The sequence below is a fragment of the Panthera uncia genome, chromosome C2 (assembly GCF_023721935.1).
Source record: "Panthera uncia isolate 11264 chromosome C2, Puncia_PCG_1.0, whole genome shotgun sequence".
In the NCBI taxonomy this organism is placed as follows: Eukaryota; Metazoa; Chordata; class Mammalia; order Carnivora; family Felidae; genus Panthera; species Panthera uncia.
This window is the reverse complement of record NC_064810.1, coordinates 116925003-116945288: the sequence shown is the minus strand read 5'-3', so window position 1 is coordinate 116945288 and position 20286 is coordinate 116925003. Positions and strand designations below refer to the sequence as shown.

General features: G+C 36.8%; 1 long non-coding RNA gene across 1 annotated transcript in view; it reads left to right on the top strand.

The window, feature by feature from the left end:
- The first annotated feature begins 6906 nt into the window (after positions 1 to 6906).
- The window catches only part of LOC125921256 (uncharacterized), a 48155-nt gene continuing 34775 nt past the window's right edge, over positions 6907 to 20286 (top strand). Inside the window, exon 1 of the long non-coding RNA XR_007457357.1 lies at positions 6907 to 7151. This is a non-coding gene — a long non-coding RNA (uncharacterized LOC125921256). The remainder of the gene's footprint in view (positions 7152 to 20286) is intronic.

Here is a 20286-nt window from a genome sequence, read left to right as displayed (position 1 = left end):
TCCAGGTAGATCAAGTCAAATGGAACACAAAAGGGCCAAAGATGGAGCAATCTGGATGATTACTTTTAATTTGACTTCTTTGGGCTGGTAACTGCCTGGTATTTTTATTGGCTATTTAGTGAGATATACTGGAAAGAGAGCTGGACCTGCAACCTGAAATCCCACCTAAAGAAAACTCAGTTATGTTGTTTACAAAGTAAATAATCCTTTTTTTTAAATGCAAGGTTTATTTTCCTTATATGTAATATGATGATGGTTATATTACTCTATAGGATGATTTTATAGATTGAATGAGATGAAGTATGAAGTACTTGGCACCTAGTAGGCAGTGAATACGTTTAGTGAATTCAGTTGCCTGGGTAGCAACACTCAGAATTTTGTCAGCTTTGCCATCAACTAGCTGTGTCCACTTTAGCAAGTGTTTCGTTACTGGATTTTGCCTTCACACAACCTGTCGATCTTACCACCTTCTCTGATCCATTTCTATTTTGCCTAGGCATCATATGTTCTATTTTTTAAAATGTGTTTTTTAATTCATTGGTAAAAGGGGCTGATTGTGTGATTACAACTTCATTGCTGAGGCAGCATTTTGAGTGGACCCCCATAGAGTCTCAGGAAGGAGGAATCCTTTTGGACTTTGCGCTGCATCAAAACAATGAGACCATTTCTGAAATGATATTTTCCAGAAGAACTATGTCTCCATGTTTTCAAGAGCAAACTTGAGACACTGGTGAAACTATTTATACTCTTTTCAGCCAAATTCCTAATTTATAAATGGGAAGGTGTTGAGGTGGAGAACATGAATTTAAAAAAATGTAGTGAATCAATGCTAAGGGCAAACAGTCTGGAAGAGAACTTGGTTGGTCTACCCTGATTTAGATCCTCCAACTTTAGCAAATGTTAAGCTTGGAGAGTAAGTTAGGAGAAACGAATTGGCACCATGCATTATTTTTCTGGCTTGTGTGTTTTCTCTAAAGAAAGAAGAGGACTAAAATGGGCTTCTTCCCAAGGTCTGAGCTCTCCTTGTCTCCAAAAGAGGATTAACAGACTTTCATGAAAAAGAGTTTCAGGCATACCAAAGTTGACCCAAGAAGCAAGAGATAACTCTTTTAGTACTTTGTATTCTCAGTGGGGAATTGCTCTGCCAGAGAGTTTAATGACTCAAATACCAAGAACAAAAACAGAGGGGTTGCAGGTGACCCAGTGAAGGAAGGCTCAGACACAGAAGCCTGAAAGTGACAGGACCTTGAGTTGAATGCCTGCCTGTGAATATGGGGGATGGGCACTAGACTCCATTCACCCCTGGTGATGCTTAGTGCAGAGCAAGTGGAGCCATAGAACTTTGAAAGAGTTTTGTAAAACTTGTCAGGGAGAATCCTCACCATCAACATGGTAGACTGATAACTAGGTGCCTCATTCTTGTCCTTGCAGATTTAGGTTCTAATAAAATGGATGCGAGGGTAGGAAACCGTTAAAATTTATGGTATCCAGTATTTTGTTGATGTTAGTCAATAGATGCAGGATCTTATGCATATTACTAATCCACTTCATTCTGGCAAAAAAACTACTCCCTCAGTAAGTCATTTACATGTCTAAGTGGGGACCACTCATGAAACATTTATTGTTTTATAGATAGGAAAGATTTCTTAAAAATATAAAACAAGCAAAATGGCAAATCAGCCTATTAAAAATTTAGGAGAAGCCCAAATATCCATTAGCAGAGAATGGATAAACTGTGAAGTTTTAATACAATACAATTGAATGCCAGTATTTCTCAAACTTTAGAGTGCATCTAAACCATGCAGGGATCTTGTTAAAATATGGGTTCTGATTCTGTAGTTCTGCAGTAGGTCCTGAGATTCTGAATTTCTTTTTTTAAATTAATTTATTTTTTAAATTTATATCCAAATTAGTTAGCATGTAGTTCAATAATGATTTCAGGAGTAGATTCCTTAGTGCCTCTTACCCATTTAGCCCATCCCCCCCTCCCACGACCCCTCCGGTAACCCTCTCTTTGTTCTCCATATTTAAGAGTCTCTTATGTTTTGTCCCCTCCCTGTTTTTATATTATTTTTGCTTCCTCTCCCTTATGTTCATCTGTTCTGTGTCTTAAAGTCCTCATATGAGTGAAGTCATATGATATTTGTCTTTCTCTGACTAATTTCGCTTAGCATAATCCCCTCCAGTTCCATCCATGTAGTTGCAAATGGCAAGATTTCATTCTTTTTGATTGCTGAGTAATACACACAATACATATACATATACATATACATATACATATACATATACATACACATATACATATACATTTTATCCATTCATCCATCGATGGACATTTGGGCTCTTTCCATACTTTGGCTATTGTTGATAGTGGTGCTATAAACATTGGGGTGCATGTATCCCTTCGAAACAGCATACCTGTACCCCTTGGATAAATACCTAGTAGTGCAATTGCTGGGTCGAAGGGTAGTTCTATTTTTACTTTTTTGAGGAACCTCCATACTGTTTTCCAGAGTGGCTGCACCAGTTTGCATTCCCACCAGAACTGCAAAAGAGATCCTGTTTCTCCGCATCCTCACCACCATCTGTTGTTGCCTGAATTGTTGATGTTAGCCATTCTGACAGGTGTAAGGTGGTATCTCATTGTGGTTTTGATTTGTATTTCCCTAATGATGAGTGAATGTTGAGCATTTTTTCATGTGTCGGTTGGCCATCTGGATGTCTTCTTTGGAGAAGTGTCTATTCATTTCTTTTGCCCATTTCTTCACTGGATAATTTGGTTTTTGGGTGCTGAGTTTGATAAATTCCTTATAGTTTTTGGATAGTAATCCTTTATCTGATACGTCATTTGCAAATATCTTCTCCCATTCTGTTGGTCGCCTTTTAGTTTTGCTGATTGTTTCCTTCACTGTGCAGAGGCTTTTTATTTTGGTGAGGTCCCAATAGTTCATTTTTGCCTTTGTTTCCCTTGCCTCTGGAGACATGCTGAGTAAGAAGTTTCTGCAGCCAAGATCAAAGAAGTTTTTGCCTGCTTTCCCCTCGAGGATTTTGATGGCTTCCTCTCTTACATTTAGGTCTTTCATCTGTTTTGAGTTTATTTTTGTGTCTGGTGTGAGAAAGTGGTCCAGGTTTATTCTTCTGCATGTCGCTGTCTAGTTTTCCCAGCACCACTTGCTGAAGAGACTGTGTTTATTCCATTGGATATTCTTTCCTGCTTTGTCAAAGATTAGTTGGCCATAGGTTTGTGGGTCCATTTCTGGGTTCTCTATTCTGTTCCATTGATCTGAGTGTCTGTTTTTGTGCCAGTACCATACTGTCTTGATGATTACAACTTTGTAGTACAGCTTGAAGTCCGGGATTGTGATGCCTCCTGCTTTGGTTTTCTTTTCAAGATTGCTTTGGCTATTTGGGGTCTTTTCTGGTTCTATACACATTTTAGGATTATTTGTTCTAGCTCTGTGAAGAATGCTGGTGTTATTTTGATAGGGATTGCATTGAATATGTAGATTGCTTTGGGTAGTATTGACATGTTAACAATATTTGTTCTTCTTATCCAGGTACATGGAATATTTTTCCATTTTCTTGTGTCTTCTTCAATTTCTTTCATAAGCTTTCTATAGTTTTCAGTGTATAGATTTTTCATCTCTTGGGTTAGATTTATTCCTAGGTATTTGATGGTTTTTGGTGTAATTGTACATGGGATCGATTCCTTGAATTCTCTTTCTGTGGGTTCATTGTTGGTGTATAGGAATGCAACCGATTTCTGTGCATTGATTTTATATCCTGCAACTTTGCTGAATTCATGAATCAGTTCTAGCAGGGTTTTTCTTTTGTGGAATCTTTAGGGTATTCCATATAGAGTATCATGTCATCTGCAAAGAGTGAAAGTTTGACCTCGTCCTGGCCAATTCGGATGCCTTTTATTTCTTTGTGTTGTCTGATTGCAGAGGCTAAGACTTCCAATACTATGTTGAATAACAGTGGTGAGAGTGGACATCCCTGTCTCGTTCCTGACCTTAGGGGGAAAGCTGTCAGTTTTTCCCCATTGAGGATGATATTGGTGTTGGGTCATTCATAAACGGCTTTTATGATCTTGGTGTATGCTCCTTCTATCCCTACTTTCTTGAGGGTTTTTATCAAGAAAGGATGCTGTATTTTGTCAAATGCTTTCTCTGCATCTATTGAGAGGATCATGCGATTCTTTTCCTTACTTTTATTGATGTGATGAATTCCATTGATGGTTTTGCAGATATTGAACCAGCCCTGCATCCCAGGTATAAATCCCTCTTGGTCATGGTGAATGATTTTTTAATGTATTGTTAGAGCTGGTTGGCTAATATCTTGTTGAGGATTTTTGCATCCATGTTTATCAGGGAAATTGGTCTATAGTTCTCCTTTTTAGTGCGGTCTCTGTCTGGTTTTGGAATCAAGGTAATGCTGGCTTCATAGAAAGAGTTTGGAAGTTTTCCTTCCATTTCTATTTTTTGGAATAGCTTCAAGAGAATAGGTGTTAACTCTTCCTTAAATGTTTGGTAGAATTCCCCTGGAAAGCCATCTGGCCCTGGACTCTTGTTTTTTGGGAGAGTTTTGATTACTAATTCGATTTCTTTACTGGTTATGAGTCTGTTCAAATTTTCTATTTCTTCCTGTTTCAGTTTTGGTAGTGTATATGTTTCTAGGAATTTGTCCCCAGATTGCCCATTTTATTGGTGGATAATTGCTCATAATATTCTCTTATTATTGTTTTTATTTCTGCTGTGTTGATTGTGATCTGAGATTCTGAATTTCTAACAGACTCCCAGGTGATACATTGCTGCCAATCCACAGACACTACCTGGAGTAGGAAAATTCTACCAATAGTTAAAATGAACCAAATCCTCACCTGCCACGATAAATAAATCTCTAATGTATAACTTTGAGGTAAAGAATTAAATTGCAGAAGGATATATAGGATATGATACAATTTATATAAAATATAAATAATGCAAATATATTTTTATCCATGTGTGTCATGTGTAGTGAAAAAGTAAAAAGAAGCATAACAATGATAAACATTAAATTCATAATAGCGGCTATCTGGGTGAGTGGACAGGAAAGATGCAGAAATTATATGAGGCTTTAATATGGTCCACGGTGCTTGTTTCTTAAGCTTGGTGGTGGGTACAGAGGTGTTTGGAACATTATTTTCTTTATTTTTGTGTGTTAACATTAGGACTTAAAGGTATGGATTTGTGTGTGTGAGCATGTGTTAGTTCAGTAGTCTAAAAAATATTTTTTAATGTTTATTTATTTAATTTGAAAGAGAGCGAGAGAGAGATTGGGGAGGGGCAGAGAGAGAGGGAGGAAGATAATCCCAAGCAGGCTCTGTACTGACAGCACAGAGTCCGATGTGGGGCTTGATCTCATGAACTGTGAGATCATGACCTGAGCTGAAATCAAAAGTCAGATGCTTAAATGACTTGAGCCATCCAGGCACCCCTAGTAAAGATTTTTTATAAAAATTTTGAGCCTTTTTCTTTGTGGTATTTTGTGATCTTTTTCCTTATGATCTCTTCAACTACAGATTCAGTAAATATATTCACAACTGATTTTATTCCCCGGAGACATGGAAGATGGATAAAGGATTATCAACAGTGCTATATTTGGAAAAGGAAAGCAAAACTTATTTAAGAAAAAATATACATTTTCTTAAGTATCTTTAGCAGAAGTTTCTGTTTTTTTCCATTACAGGTAATTCTACACATTCTTCATTGTCGACATTTAAAATGTGCCAAAAAAAAAAAAAAATGTTGACACTCTGGCGAAAGAAGAGCTTATAACACATTAGAAGGGTGTCATTTAAAAACAGCTCATGTTTTATCATTAGTTACATGTAATACTGATATACTTACAGAGAAACATTTTCCATTTAGTTATTATATTTTTGTTTAAAATTAGTTTTAATTCTTTTCTAAAGGAAATTAAAGTAGAACTAGGGATTTTAATGAGTAAAAATAAATGTTACAACTGTAAAAACTGGCTAGATATACAAGAGTTAAATGAGAGAAAGATGCAAATAGAATTCTCACAAAAGGGGAAATACAATTAATATACAGATATTTAGAATTATATTCAAGTTTACTAGGTTTGAAACAGTGCATAAGAGAACAACTATGGATGATGTTTTTTGCCCTTCTAATTACTAAAAATATTTTATTATTTTTAAAAAACTGTAACATTTCATTCTGTTGAAGATGTGGTAATGCAAGCAGTTTTGTTATTTGTGTTAGAGTAAAGTGTAATAATTTAAGACACTATTTGGCGATATGTGCCAAGAGTTCTAAAAAACGTTCATATTACCTACTGAAAATCTCTTTTTAGAATTTAATCTGAAATTCAAGAAATTATGCATAAATATTTTCATCATAATTTTGTATATAGCAGTGAACATTTTTGAAATAGCCCATGTTGATTTGGATCCTATAGGATGAGGATGTGAAGATGAGATTATACATGTGAGAAATTTATTGGATGAAACTCCTAGAAAGTCTTGGCTATAATCATTGGGGTCCTTGAACAAAGGTCATAGGATCCCTGTTTTATGTAGGAAAATCCTGGCTCCAGTGCCCACCCTATGTCCTGTTATTGGCTGGAAAGAGCTCAGGAGAAGCCTGGACTTGGTGTGAACACAATGGCAGAGCCAAAGGAATAGTAGTTGGGTCTATCAGTTCTGCACTAACTGCTAAAGTTTCTCCTGGAGGAGATCTGAGCAGTGCACCTCCATATCAGCCACATAACCAAAATGTCTAGGTAAGCCATGTATTCGTCAAGTTAGGCTTGATGATATAACAAACAACCACCTGCATGACATAATACAATGAAGTTCTAATTCTTGCTCATGTCACAGTCACATCAGGTATTGGGTAAATGGCCTTTTATGTACTGATTCAACAATGCAGATTCTTTTCTCCTCTATGATTCCTGAGCCTTCAACTTAGTCTTCTTTATCCAGCTGAGGGGAATAAGGAAGAGAATGCACAGGGAATTATGTGGAGGAGGTTAGGGACAGGCTTGGCAGTGACCTGTATCACTTTCATTTATGTTCCATTGAATGGAATATGGCAGATCTAACTGCAAGACACCTGGGATTGAAGAGAAGCACATAGATACTGGTACTAAGTTTACTAATATCCTGCCGTATTCATGCTACATCCATTCAGTAGAATATTATGCAGATATATTCACAAGTGTCTTTAAAACTAATTCTATTTTTAGGGGCTCTTGGGTGGCTCAGTGGGTTAAGCATCTGACTTCGTCTCAGGTCATGATCTCGCGGTTCATGGGTTGGAGCCCTGCATTGGGCTTCGCGCTGACGGCTCACAACCTGGAGCCTCTTTGGATTCTGTTTCTCCCTCTCTCTCTGCCCCTTCCCAGCTCGTGCTCCGTCTCTCTGTCTCACTCTCAAAAATAAAAATAAACATTAAAAACATTAAAAAAGTGAATTCTAATTTAAAATGAATTATTGAAAGCTACAGGTAAATTTAATAAGCTTTTAAAACTACATAATAAAACTAGATGGATGGATAGCTGGATAGATATATAGATAGATACAGATATATCAAACTTAGAAAACAACCTAAATCTATGAAGATAAATAATTCAAGAAATAAACTTTCTAGAATATTAGCATAGTTGTCTTAGAATGTGCCATTGAGGAAGTTTTCTTTTCCTTTTTCTAATTTATATTTATGATTGCTTTTAAAATAGAAAATAAAGTTGTGGGGTCTTTTTAATGACAAGGAAAACAAAATAATTTTAAGTGTTTATTATTTTTCAATCATTTTTCTCTACATTCCTGTAAATTGCTGTTGTGTATATATAAACAGAATCCATAATAGGTGATGTGAAAGAACGAACTCTGGGGTGCTGGTAGGAATCACCTAAAGATTGGGCTGGGAATGAGAAAGGGTGACTTGAGAAAAAAGAAACAAAAATATTCTAGCCAAATAAATAATTTATAAAAGTAATCTACCCTGCAGACATTTAGGACAGAATTTTAGCATCAATTAAAGTTTAAATTTCGGGACATAATATTGTTTTGTTTTTGAAAAACACATTTTATGTCATTCTAATGATTAAAGTTAAATTACTGACCTTTGTACATTTAACTCTTAGAACTTAAGGAACATCCACATTGTTATCACAAGGTATTTTGAATACAGGCCCCTGATGCCCTGAAATGTCTGTATTCTGTCCCTCTCCTCTATCTTTGGTCTGCCTCTGTTCTCAATAAGGCAGCTGCCATCGCCTACTGCTAAGGCTCTGGCTTCCTCCAATGCCACGTTCTTTCCCAGGAGGTTAGTGCTATTTAACTAAATGACAGCTTTAATGTCAGCCACCACTGCAGCCTTTAAGCCATTCCTGATTAAGTAGAGATTCATGCCACATATGTAGTGAAACTAGTATTTTAAAACAACACACACACACACACATACACACACACACAACCTTAAAAAACACAGGGTTTGACAAATTTTACAGAAATTTCTCTCCTAGACAGCCTGATATGGAGTAAACAAATGGTAAATTTAGTTTCCTTTTCAAAACCAATCATCCATTTCCAAAATAAATTAATCAGGCTCTAGCGGTCTCCAGTTTATGGTGATGTTTACTTCTCTTCATTGGCTTCAATCTTGGAGTCCAGATGGGACTAAAACCAGCTCAACTTTCTTTTTGATTGGTTGGGGGTTGCTGGAGCAGCTGGGGGCAATGTCTGGCACATTTGGTTGATGTGATTTCTGCCCCTCAAATGAAGAGGATCACTTATCCTCAACCCTGAATCTCTAATAAATCTATTTATTTCCCATGTACAAATACTAGTAGCAGGATGGCATAGAATTTTAACCATTGCTATTTATTTGATGAGACCTCACCATAATTATCATTATCTGGACCAATTTTGTACTGATTAGTAGAGTGGAAGCTGATGTGGAATAATTGAAAGAAATTGCAAGTGGCCCATTTGCTTAAAATAGCCATGTGTAGTGCACTTGCTTCATAATATGCTAGTCCGAGTTCATTTGTGTTGAGAAGGAATATTCTAGATTCCTTCAAAAGCCATAGAAATACCATAGCTAACAGATGTTCTCTGGAATGAACCTTGATATTATCATGCAACTTGGTCTAGTCACTCTTCAGTTGTAGTTCTTGGGCTTTGGAGCCCAGATTATGATGAACAGTCTCATTAGGTGATTTTATGTGTGAACCTAATGCATTTGTGAGAACTGGCATGCCTGTAATTTGTGAACTTTGGATTTTAGATATGCACTTACACTCAATTTATTAGTACCTACAGTTCCAAACATGGGTTGTTAGATGAGCGATTGCTGATGACTCTTCAATATGTCCAATTTTTTTTGCAATCTTTTACTTTTTATTAATATTTATTTTATTCCCCACTGCCCAATTTAAAGACCCAGATATATCTGATCCACAGAGGTGATGATGTAGAAATATTCTGCTCTTTTTGTCCTTGGATTTCAGGTAAACTGTTGTCTAAGGTAACAGTGGGAAAAGAAAGTCTTCAGATTCATTAAACATTTGGCTTAGATTTTTATCAACATGTTTACAGGATTGTTACCACAGTGTAATTAATAATATTCTCTCTTCTCCATGTTATTTTCTTTGACTTGTTGGTATGATTCTTAGCACTTCTTTTTTCCTGTAATATGTTGAAGCTATACATGAAAGTCAGCATGGTCAAACAATGTCAGGCATTGGTATATATATAACCAAAAGAGAAATGCTGATTTGGTCTTCCACCAAATAACTTCTTCGTACTTGAATTGTTTTTAATGTAGCAATTCTTTAAACTGTTTCCATATTTAGTTTCAATGTTAATTCCTGCCTTGCAGTAATACTTTTTATTTTAATGGAGTTTATCCTTCCTATTTTTCCACACGTTGGAATGATTAGTGTGCTGAGCACTGGATCTCCCCAACATCTGTGGTGAAAGTGCAACATTAAACTGCTGTCTCCCTTCTCATGAGTCTGAGTCCAGTTGATGTAGGTGAAGGAAAGAAGACCAATGTGTCATTTCCATACTATACAACCTTTGCAAAGAGCCAGGTGCACAAAGATATACTGTGATTTGAAGATGGCTGTTCCCATAAGGCATAACTCTCCCATGCCCATCTTCTTCATTCTGGAGCTTATTCATCAGTCACCTGTGAGAATAATTACAGAGGTTTGAGAAATTAATATGCTGAATGCTGGTAAACTCTTTAAAGATGAGAAGTACTTTATAGCTGCTAAGTATAATTTTTAAAAATATTTTTACTTTCTTATTATGTGAAATGTTATCTATGGAATTTTTGTTGACAAGTTAAATGCACTGAAACATCTTTGCTTTGAGGCAAGACAAATAAAGTAGTTTAAGCCAAAATATTGATTCTAAAATTTTTCTTTTGGGTCTTTTGGCTTAAAACCAAATTAATTCGGGGCACCTGGGTGGCTCAGTCAGTTAAGTGTCTGACTTGGGCTCAGGTCATGATCTCATGGTTCGTGAGTTCAAGCCCTGAGTCGGGCTCTGTGCTGACAGCTCAGGGCCTGGAGCCTGCTTTGGATTCTGTGTCTCCCTCGCTCTCTGCCCCTCCCCCACTCATTCTCTTTTTCTCAAAAATAAACGAAAACATTAAAAAATTTAAAAAAATAAAAAAAAACAAACTAAATTCAACCAAACCAAAATAGACCAAGCCAAACCAACCAGTCAGTAATGTCTTTATCAATGGCCAGTATATCTTATTATTTCAGCATATAATCAGGCAATTTTATATGCTTAATATTGTGAGTTCTGAAGTTGCATAAACTGGGTCCAAATCCAAACCTTGCCAATTACTAGCTGTGAAATATTAGGCAGTTATTTAACCTTCTTAGATATCAGTTTATTCATCTGTAAAATGGGATGTTGTGGAGACTAAGTTCTATAATGTGTTTGTAAATAGTGACCCATTCAAAATAAGTGCTTGATTAGTCTGTTTGGGCTGCTATAACAAAAATAACATAGACTGGGTTGCTTAAACAACAAATACTTATTTCTCATGTTTCTGGAGGCTAGGGAGTGTAAGTTCAAGATGCTGGAAGATTTGGTGTTTGGTAAGAGACTGTTTCCTGGTTCATAGTTGGCCATATTTTTGATGTGTCCTCACATAGCAGAAATGGTAAAAGGAGTTCTCTGGGGTCTATTTTAAGAGAACACAAATCCCATTAATGAAGGCTCCACCATCATGACCTAATCACCTCTCAAAGGCTCTACCTTCTCATACCATCACATTGGGGGTTACAATTTCAACATGTAGATTTGGAGGAGGAGTGACACAAACATTTAGTCCATAATAAAGCTCAATGAATACTAGGACTTACGAGTTATAAAACATTGACATTCAACCAGTGTTGCAGTATCTTATTTTTCCAAACCCATGATCTATGGCCAGTATCTGGACTGATTGGTGATGTCTGAACCTAATTAATTGGTGTGCTTGGTGTACTGGTAGTTAAACTACTGCATAGGTAGCAATATGTTGTTGTGGGACTATTTCAAAGCTAAAAGTCTTTGTATTCTCTAACTCCTAACACTTTAAATTCCAATTCTCTCACTCTTTTACCACATCTCCCAATAAAAACAAAGCAATAAAAACAAAAATCCAGTCCAAACAATAAAATGCTCCTTTAGGAGACCATTTTATTGATGTGTTGTCTAAAGAAAAGTGTAAAATATAAACAACAATAGCAAAAAACTAAAAGTCCATGTTAGTTTCAGAAAATCTTCCCTAAGCTATTAAACTTTAGTTATTTCATGTTTGACTGAGTGCCAGCTGCCTGCTTCCCTTTGTTATCTTTTGGTTGATCTTCTGTTATCTGGAGCAAAGTATCTCTCTCTTTCTCTCTCTCCCTCTCCTTCCTCCTCCCCTCTCCTAGTCTGTAGAGGAAGTAGCATAGCTTTTGTTGATTCCTGACTTAGCCACTGACTTGCTATGTGACTCTGGACTCCTCATAACTTTTGTGGTCCTCAGTTTTCTCTACTCTTTTGATAGTATGATGTATGTAAGTAGTAATTATTGGGTTTTAATAATGATGTTATTTTAGCCAAATATAAAAGAATTCCTAAATCTGGACTAGAATTTAACCTTGCCCAAGGAAACTTCTGTCCTTTGCCCTTGACTGATTGAGATTATCTCTAGATTCGTTGAATGTCCTGCCTAATAAGAGTGTCTTTGTTTACCTAGGGATTTTGAGCCATGTCACAAAGTCTAAAATGTGATTTATGGTAATGACTTTGAATACTACAGTATTAGCTGATCTATAAAGAGACTGGAGACTAATGTGGCAGTTGATGGAGCCTCAATAAAGACACCAGAGCTTAGATAAGCTTTGCTGGTTGACAAAGCTCTGTGCATATTGTCACACATCATCGTCAAGGGGAGTTAATACTGACTATGACTCCACACGGAGAAGACAACTAGAAGTTCAATGTGCAGAACCTTCCTGGACTCTATGTGTCTCTTCCCTTGGCTGATTTTAATTTTTATTCTTTAGTTTATAGTAAACTCTCATTGTGAATATCAGCTTTCACTGAGTTTTGTGAGTCCTTCTAATGAATTATTGAAACTAAGGGTTGTTTTGAGGACCTCTGAACTTTGAATTAATGTCAGCAGTGAGGGTGGCCTTGTGGACTGTGCTCCTAACTCATACTACCCTATGGAGCTTTATAGAGAATTGACTTAGATTATATATGTTAAACACTGAGAATAGTGCCCAGTACAGAGTAAACCTTAAATAAATCAGCTGTTGTAATCGTCATTATTATTACATGTCTTCTAAAGTAGTACCATCCTGGGAATGCAGGACCTGAGAAGTTTTTCAGCCAGGGTTGTCAAATGTAGCAAATAAGAATACAGAACACAATTCTACTTAGATTTTGTTGTTGTTGTTGTTGTTGTCATTGTTAATCTGAAGTTAAAATTTAACTGGGCTTCCTATATTTTATCTGGCAACTCAAAACATAGTCCAACATGTTCATTTTCTAGATAAAGAAGCTATGTCCACAGAGGTTAAACATGCCAGTATCCATAGTTAGAATGTCGTTTCCTGGGATAAAAAACAGATCTTTTGATTCCTATTTACTTAGAAAAAGGCCTAAAATATGTTACAGGTAAAAGAGAAATTCTTTCAAAGGAAAACTATTAAAGGAGTGTAAAAGCTGGTGATGTGTAATGAGGGATTTAAGTCTGCACACCTGCAGCCACTCAACTGGGGAATCCTAACAGGTCTCCTGGGTTTTTTCTAGAGAGTAATCACTTGACAGAAATTTAAACTTTATATGTTAGAATAGCCATTTGAAATATATTCTTAGTGTAACTCTAGTTAATGCCTTGATACTGTAAACATTTTCCATGCCTGTTTTAAGGAAGTTGGCATTTTCTGGGTACATAGGACATGTACTTGGAATTTTACTCATGCTGTTCCCTCATGCTTGTTTACTTCTTTACAATTTATGAAGTATTAGTGTTTGAATCTTCACAATAATTTTGAGGGGTAGACTGAACAGATAGTAAAATTTCTGTTTTACAAATAAGTAAACTGGGGCTCAAAGCATTTTTGGCAAGTCCAAGTTCACTGGCTCATGAGCTGAGGAGAAGGTATGAGATATTCCAACACCTGGCCCAGGTATTCTTCACAATTCAACAGTTAATGATTCCAGACATATATAGCTGGATTATAAATGAATAAGAGAACCATTTCCTTCTATGTTAGTCTGCTCTTGCAACCATAACAAAATAGCATAGACTTAGTGGCTTGAATTACAGAAATTTACTTAAAGTTCTGGCAGCTGGGATGTCCAAGATGAAGGTGCCAACAGGATTGGTCTCTGTTGAGGGACATCTTCCTGGCTTGTAGATAACTACCTTCTTGCTGCGACTTCAGGTAGCCTCTTCTATAAAGAGAGAGAGAGAGAGAGAGAGAGAGAGAGAGAGAGAGAGAGACAGAAAGGTATCTCTGGTGTCTCTTCTTCTTAAAATGACATCAGTCCTATAAGATAAGTGCTCCACCCTTATGACCTAATTTAACTACCTCCTTAAAAACCCTGTCTCCAAATACAGTCACATTAGAATTTAGGACTTCAGCATATGAATGGTGGGGGGACAATTCAGTCCATAACATCTTTATTAGGTACCTTAGTGTGCTGAGCTCAGTGTTAATGCCAAGTGATGTAATGGGAAAGAGTGAGAGTTTTACATGATGCTAATGAGATCCACTCCTACCTTCACCACACCTACTTCAGGCAATTTAACCTCCATGAGCCTCAATAATAACAACACCTAAAAGGGCTATTGTGTGCATGAAAGTGAAACGATATTGGTAAAGTGTCTGACATGTATGTGTTAGTATGTGTGTGTGTTCAAATTTTAATTTGCTACCCCTTTTAATGTTACTAACAAAGCATACAATGAAACATTGATTCATTTATCTTAATTGATATATTTTGATTTGGGACACAGAGAATTATGAGATTGTTCACCAATCAAATTTTTAAATAATAGTTTTTCTACACTGTTTCCACAGGTTCCTAGTTTTAAAATGGCATTTGCCTTTAAACCATATTTTTATGGAGTAAACATTCATGTTTAACTTGAAGTATTCCCTATAAAAGTCTTGTCTCCGGGTGGTCTAAAACTGAGTGTTTTAGATGAAACTGTTTATTTTGCAGATAATTCGGTAACAATCTTGTTTTGACTTTCCTACCCTGGATTGCATTACATTTTACAAACATACGAGTGAAACATGCTGATGTGAAAAACAAAGATGTGTTCATTCAGAACACACACAACCTTCAAAATCATGAGGATCAACTACAGACTTGTCTATACAATTCGTCTGACTAATGTCTATAACACACTTGGCTACAGAAATTGTTTGAATCATCAACATAAAAATATACAATGCTTACTTTGCAATGTGCCATAATTTAATTTTTGTGTTGGGAAAGAATTGCAACACCACTTGGACCACAGTGAAAGCAAATCCAGTTGATTTGGACTGATGATGTTGAGAGTCTTCAACTTGATTTTGGATGTACAAAACTTGGAAGCATGTGAAAGGGTGGGTTCATCCCTTCAAATATTCATTATTTTGTTACACCCCTTGCCATACATCCTTGGACTATTCAAAACAAGAAATTTTTAGCTTCTAGTTGCCCCCTTTTCTTAGAACATTGGTTGTAGATGGGAATCACCTGAAGTTTTTAATATCCTGATGCCAAAGCCACTTAAACCAATTAAATTGGAACTTTTGGGCATCCATGTGTATTTTTTAAAGTTCTCCAGGTATGTCCAGTCAAGATTCAACCACCATCTTAGAAGAAAAAAAAGACAAATCTTTTTGACCAGAACTGTAGCTTTCAACCAGCTGAACATTAGGTCACCTGGGGGAATATGGAGAGACTATCAGTGTCTGGGGCCCTACAAGTGAGGTGCTCTCATTTCATTTGTTTGGGATTTTTTTCTATTAGACAACACCTTCTCCTTATTCATATCTAGAGCTAACTCCAAAGGTGTGGGCCATAAGAGCAAAAGTAAGTTCCTTTTCTCACTTCTACAAATCTCTGGATGGTGCTTAGGTATACATTTCTTAAGTTGTATTGTATTGTATTGAATGTTTTTAACTTCCACGTCCATACAATTACTCACATGGTTAAAACAAAGGAAAAGATAAATATGTATTTCCAAAAAGATGAATTTCACATATAAGACGAACAAAAATACTTTTTAAGCCAAAAATGTTAAACACACACACACACACACACACACACACACACCACCAATGATTAACTTTTCTTTGAGCATTTACTGTGCCAGGAACTATGCTAAATATTTCTTGTTTAATATTTTCTTATTTAAGAATCTAAGAATCCTGTGAGATAAAGATTACTGTTAACCTCATTCTTTCCATGTGAAAACTGAAGGTTAATTTCCAAGGTCACATGCCTATTAAGTGGCAGACTGTCAGGTCTGAGATTTACCCTACTTGTAAGCTAGCATGTTAGCCTCTCATTTTCATGGATGCTGGCAAAGATAGGAGACTCCTGGGTCAAAGACAAAGGACAGAGCAGGAAGCATGGATTTCACGTTCCTGTTGGTTATCCTTGCCCCACAAATCCCTGGGAAATAATGTGGATGCAGACCCAGGTGGTTTTAATGGGTTGCATGCAAACTTGTCCAACATTTGCCCTGGATGGAGACATTATTGTAGTGGACAGCAAATAAATATGCTCTCTGTTCAGAGATGCATGGACCATTTCTGTGTTCCAAAGTTGTTCACCATTCAAATAGCTTTGAAAAATACTCCCATATAAAGGCTGTCAGTGCCTTAGCTGGAGAAATGTGCAGAAATGTGAAAGACCATGGAGAATTTTCTTCTAACATAGAGTCATATTTAGAGCCCAGTCTGACCCTAGTCTGCATTTTTAACTACTTTTTTTTTTTTTGATAAACTGGAATAAGTAATCAGAATAGAAGAGACAGAAAGATAAAGAGTTCAAGAAGTAGAGCAGGAAATTGTGGAATCAGTGTTGAAGGTGAGAGACAAAATAACTAGTTCCATTTTTCGTGTACAAGTTACAGACTTAGGGATATGAACCACATTTTCCAGGAGCTAGTCTCCATTCTGTTTCTCATTAGCTTGCTTTTTCTGGGAATAATTGAGATTCTTTACTCACTTCCCTACAACCATAATTGTATTGTTTCTATGTGAAATGTCATTCTAGGCAACCAGCCTTTGAACAAACTTTTGGAATGTAATTCGTTATAAATGGAGAGTATTTCTGTAATATCAGTTGTTTGTGCATATTTCTTTTAAAAAGGTAAGTTTTGAAGCCCAATTTCCAAAGGTTTCTTGAATGCAACATGACTAAGGTGCCATACATCCTCCAATAACTATTTTGTGGAAAAATTCAGCAAAACACTGACAGAAAGTGTCTTCAATACAACAAGGCTGCACGCATTCTAATATCACTGGATAAATTACCCACATATATTACACAATTTAAGAGTAGGATAATAGAATATAAACTGAAATGGTGAATACGTTAACATGCCATGAATTATATTGTTTTAAGACATAAAGTGTCTGTTCCTCAATTTATAGATGGAGGCAGAGTTTCAGTGAGTGCTTTGCTGGCTGCCTCCCCTTATGAGAACAGCCAATAATTATCTTAATATCTCCTGAAATGATCTACAAGTAATTCAAATTGATGACAACTTGAGTGGTGCCAAACAACTTGGCAGGAAGACAGAGACTTCCTTGAACATGACCATTCGTGCTGACCTGCTCTGCAACCTGATATAATGTGATTTGACTGATGCAGCTAACATTAGGCATCTAGTACAAAATTGGGAAGCAGCACTCTCTCCAAGCCATCAACATGAGAAAAATATGACTCTGACCTGCATTTGTTGAAAGGGATTTGTTTTCTTCTAGCTATTTGCCAGTTTAACATGCGACCACTGAGTCCTGGGACAACTTGCCTATGTAAATTAGCTGGACATACCCAGGAGGATCTGTGGTGCTTCACTGTCCAGAGGTAATCAATGGGCCAATAGATGACAGATAGTTGAAAGAAGAGACACCTTTTTCTGCAGTGTTATTTCTTTATGAAGTGATGTCTCAGAGAATCTATTCCTGCATTCTAGTATCACTTTTTTTAAAAGGATCATTTAATCCCAACTCTTTCCATTCCTAGCTTTTATTGAGGATGAACAGATAATCCGTTTACTGACTTGAAATTATCCCTATGGCATTCTTGGCAATTAGATTACTTCCCTAAATAAACCAACTTAATTTTTCTCCAGGAATAAATTGACATGGTCTTGGGCATCAGACACAGCATGGTATCTCTTCTACCCTGTCTCTTACTTGTGACAATGGTGACATTTTATGACCTATCCATTTCAATGTGTATCATGGATCACACTCTTCCATTTGTTACAATCTTCTTTTCAGTGGCTGCCACATACTGAATTTTTGTTCAGGGAAAAATGTTTTATTTTTATAAAAGATAATGTCAATATTAGGCTAAGTTTTGAATAGAAGCTAATTAAAAATATTTTTTTATTTATTATTTTTGAGAGAGTGAGTGGGGAAGGAGCAGAGAAAGAGAATGGGATAAAGGATCTGAAGTGGGTTCTGTGCTGACAAGCAGAGAGCCCAACACAGGGCTTGAACTCATGAACTGTGAGATCATGACTGGGTCAAAGCTGGCTGCTTAACCGACTGAGCCACCCAGGCACTCCTAGAAGCTAATTTTTGAAACCTGTTTACTAATGTCACCTAATTATTAAATAAATAATAAGTGTGGACCAACTATGAAACAAGTGGAAGGATATATGCTGTGGACAAAGAGATGAATTATACATAGTCTCTACAGTTAGAGTTTATAAGCCCTGCCTGTATCAGAAGAAGTATCAGTTCTCATTGCAATTAAATCACTTGATTAAAAAAAAATTTAAACTATTTGTTGGTACAGATATTCAAATGAAAATTTGCAAAAACGCACATGCAGCAGACACAGCTGTACTCTGAGATCCCCATTATCTGAGTTAGCAGGGCTCAGCTCCAAGCCCTCTCCTGGAATTGTCCTCAGCTGCCTCGTTCAACAATGTGTCCCCTTCCTAGGGCATCTGGCTTCCAATGACTGGGCGATGAAAGCCCAGCCCTCTTGCCCTAATTCAGGGCAACTCTGCAGGGCCATCCCAGCTCCAGAACTTCCTTTGGAATTTTTAAATAGCTGGTGTAGGCATGAGTTTTCTAAAATTGAGAATATAATCACATGAAACATGTTAGATTCAACATGTTAATTTAAGTCTGGTCCTCCCTGGAACCCTAATAAAATGACACCTAAGGAATAAAGAAGATTAAAAAAAAACTACAAGAAGAAAAAAAAGAATAAAAGAGAAAACTGCAATAAACTCAAAACATAAAATTTGTGAATTCTGGGAAGCTGATGACTGAGTGGCAACTGATGCATCAAACTACAGGAATCTTAAATCTCAGTTTGCTAGTGGGACAGTCAAGAAGAACCAAGCCGATTTGTTCTATAGATGCTTGGCAAGGCTAAATAATGAGTTGGTGGTATCAGGTACCTCAGGAAAGGATATAGGATTGGACTTAAACAGGAAGATCTGATGAAAGTCTTGAAAATATCAGATTACTAAAATGCCTTCCTGATCACACAAGACTACTTTTCTCGAACCCATAAAGAAGCCTGGAATAAACTTTTCTTACTAAGGATGTTGAGTGAGACAAATTCTGAACTGGCGAATGAATATTGAACACACCCAGGGAAGCTATGATGGGCCACACTGGACCTGAAGGAATTAAGTGAAAAGCTACATACTGCGCTATGAGATCCTTACACCATCATTCCCCTACTTAGTTCCTAGAATGTTCTCAGTTGGGTGATTTCCCTATGCAAGAGGTTGGAAAATCGCTTTCTGGGGAAACTGACTAGCCTAAGAAAAATCCTATATGCTGAATTTGGAGTCCTCAATGAAGTTGTAGGTTTTAATTTGATCATGCTACAGTAAAGCCCAGCAATTGTCAAGACGAATACAGAGCTTCCAATCATCATTTTAGTGCACTGTTCATAAATGTGAAAGGATACACAAAAATCCCCTAACTTTCAAGGAAACCTCTGTAACAGAGAAAGAAAGAAGAGTAGGGGAAGGGAAAGAAGAGAAGGGGATAATAGAATCAAAAGAAACAGAGGTGACACTGGGAGACAAACACGTGTGTGTGCTCACACTACATACACACACATACAAGCACACACACTGCTATAGCCTGAATATTTGTGTCCCTCCCAAACTCATGTGTTGAAACCTGATCCCCACTGTGACAGTATTTGGTGGTGGGACTTTGGGAGGCAGTTATGTCATGAGGGTGGATCCCTCCTAAATGGGATTAGTGCCCTTATAAAAGAGACCTTAGAAAACTCTTCCATTATGTGAAGACCCAGTGAGAAGATAGTCATCTACAAACCAGGAAGTGGGTTCTCATCAGAGAGTGGATCTTCTGCCACCTTGATCTCAGAACTCCCAGTCTCCATAACTATGAGAAATAAATTTCTGCTTTTTATAAACCATCCAGTCTTTGGAATTCTGTTGTAGCAGCCTGAACAGATGCACACACACACATACACACACACACGCGCACCCCTACCTTAATTAAAACCCTGGTAAAGATTGTGTGCAT